The sequence below is a fragment of the Dendrobium catenatum genome, unplaced genomic scaffold, assembly GCF_001605985.2.
Source record: "Dendrobium catenatum unplaced genomic scaffold, ASM160598v2 fragScaff_scaffold_692, whole genome shotgun sequence".
NCBI lineage: Eukaryota > Viridiplantae > Streptophyta > Magnoliopsida > Asparagales > Orchidaceae > Dendrobium > Dendrobium catenatum.
Window position 1 is genome coordinate 1,372,737 of NW_021319154.1, and position 2,768 is coordinate 1,375,504.

At 29.7% G+C, this 2,768-nt stretch overlaps 1 non-coding gene across 1 annotated transcript; it reads right to left on the bottom strand.

Moving 5' to 3' along the window:
- Positions 1-2,393: 2,393 nt before the first annotated feature.
- On the bottom strand, positions 2,394-2,500 carry LOC114579892. Its single transcript, XR_003701130.1, has one exon. It is a non-coding gene; the product is annotated as a small nucleolar RNA R71 (small nucleolar RNA).
- Positions 2,501-2,768: the final 268 nt, after the last annotated feature.

Here is a 2,768-nt window from a genome sequence, read left to right on the forward strand (position 1 = left end):
AGTGTTTGCTATCATCAAAATCATAAACCATGAAAACATATATGCAATAGTCATCTAAACACCATGGTGCCTATTTTTAACATTACAATGCTTCTCTTAAGAATTTAAGAAAAAATTAGTACCCTAGTTAGCATTGTAGCACCTCTCAGTGTCGATGCGCCAACAATAAGCAACAAAACATTAGAGTCTTAGGAAAATGAATGTTAGAGAGACAATCATTGAAATGTCATTGCATCAAATTATGCTTTCATGCTCTATGGAGAAGCGAGTATCAAAATAAAGAGCCACACTAACTTAGCCAAAATATGCACCAATTGAACCATTAGTCATGCAAGGTTAGCCCAGTGTTGCAGCAAAGTAAGTACTACAACATCGATATACTAGTTTTGTTTATACGGTTGTTGACCTCATTATTCGAGGTTAATTTCCCCGGAATCGATTCTAGCACCTAGATATTCGTAACCTAGTGTAGACGTCGTTTGATTATAGAAATATCAATTTTCAAAACCCTATTTTGATATTGAATCCATTGTTGAATATTGTATCGGCTTTTCGAGACCGTAATTTATTCTCAATGCAGTATTCGATTATAAAATAAGAGAAAATCAAAATCTGCATGGTGTGACATAATTTTTCCCACCAACGGTCACAGCGTGACCTTGTCAAACATCGCAGCGCCTAAGTCCATTTATGCACTTATATAAATTGTTTTTTAACTTGTTTTTTTGTGTGAGTTCTATTTTTTATTGGATTCTTATAATTTATAGTGTCTTTCATTAGTTTTCCCTTTGATTAAAGTGTATTGGGAGATCTTACCCTATAGTGTGTAAGTAATTCTATTATTGGAGGAAGGAGTGTGAAGAATATCAATTGATCCTTTCAGGTTTTATTTATCTTATTTATTCTCCTATATCTTTTCTTATATGAATGAAATGAACATGAGTTTACTTTTTATGTTATCTATATCTGGTTAAATCTTTGCGTTTTGGGCTAATATTGCAAATACATTGCAAGTACTAATGTAGGCTCTTATGTTTCCAATTACTTCATAGATATTTTTAATATATCTAGTTTTTTATTTAATGCATATAATGACTATACATGTAGTTAATATCTAGTGTGATGTATTGCCTCGATGGATGAATATTAGAATAAATAGGAGTATTAAAATGGAATGTTGGCATACCAAGATATATAATCTAAACCTTATAGGTTTTATAGAGATAGTATGATTGTAGGAAGGCCATAAACCTCCATTTTCACCCCTACAAGTTTGACAAAGATCTAAGGATGTATGCGTTCTTATTCATATCTAAAATTAAGATTCTCATTAAGAAAGTTATGTTGATTTACATTCATGAGTCGAAAATGCTTTATTTATATTGGTAGTAAATTTTATTGTAAGTTTTTAGTTTAAGTGGAAAAACCTCAAAAACATATATTTTTTACATTTATTATGATAAATTGTACATTTAGACTAAATAATAGTAGTTTAATTAAAATTAAGCAGAACACTTTCTCATGGGATCGAATATTCTCTCTACCACTTTATTACTTGATCGACATGTATATTTGCATATTTAGTGGGCTTTTATTATTTTTTATATCAATGAAAATCTAAGCATATTTATATTGCTTGCAAGTTCTATGTATAGTCGTCATCATTGACTATATAGCTCAAGTCCCATAAGGCCCTCCCACCTCCATTTAGTTTTTGGCAACATTGGTTGGGAAGTGACGTGCATATTGCATTCTAAACTATATTATAAAATAAGTGCATATTTAGTCCTACTTATATCATGTATCTTTTTTAATTGAGTTTGTTAAAATAAAAAAATAAAAAAAGTATTTTGTAAATTATTAGATTATAATCATTTATTTATTTTATCATTGTTGCATGCTCAGTAGATATAGTAAGAGCTTTTATTATTTGATTCTAAGATAGAAAGGACCCTTACCAAAATTTAAAAAATAAAAAAATAAAAAGATTTTTGAGATATTTGAATTAATACAAGATCATGATCATCTTAAACCTCTTAGAGAGTATGCTAAACCTATAGTAGAAAAAATCCATCAAATTATTAATAAATCTAATATCGAGGCCATTAAATTTGAACAAAAATCTATCATAAATCAGATGGTTGAAAATTCTTAGTTTGTGGGAAAACTTGTTGAGGATCCCGACTTACACTTTGATAGCTTCTTAAAAATTTATGTAATATTTAAGTATAATAGTATGAGTAATGATACTATTGGACTTTGGCTATTCCCATTTTTTTCTAAGGGACAAAGCTAAAATGTGGTTGAATTTCTTACCCCTAGGCTCTATAACTACTAGAATTGAGTTTATACACAAATTCCTTGCTAAGTATTTCCCACCTTCAAAAATTGCTAAACTTATGAATGATATCACATATTTTGCTCAATTTGAGGGAAAGTCAATTTATAAAAGTTGGGAGAGATTTAATGAAATTCTTAGGAGATGTCCTCATCATGTTTTACCCAATTGATTAGTTATTCAAACTTTTTATAATAGATTGGTAGGATCCCTTAGGTCGAACATGGATGTAGTAGCTGCAAATCTTTAATGTCTGAGCCATTTGAGGAAGCAAATGAACTGATTAAGGAAATGTTTAAGAGAGCTGTTGGTGGGTATGAATTAGATGCATTTTCTATTTTGACTATACAAATAGTTATAATTTCTAAAATGTTAGACTGAAATTACTAGATGGACAAGAGGAGGGGGTGAATTGTGAAAGATTTATAGC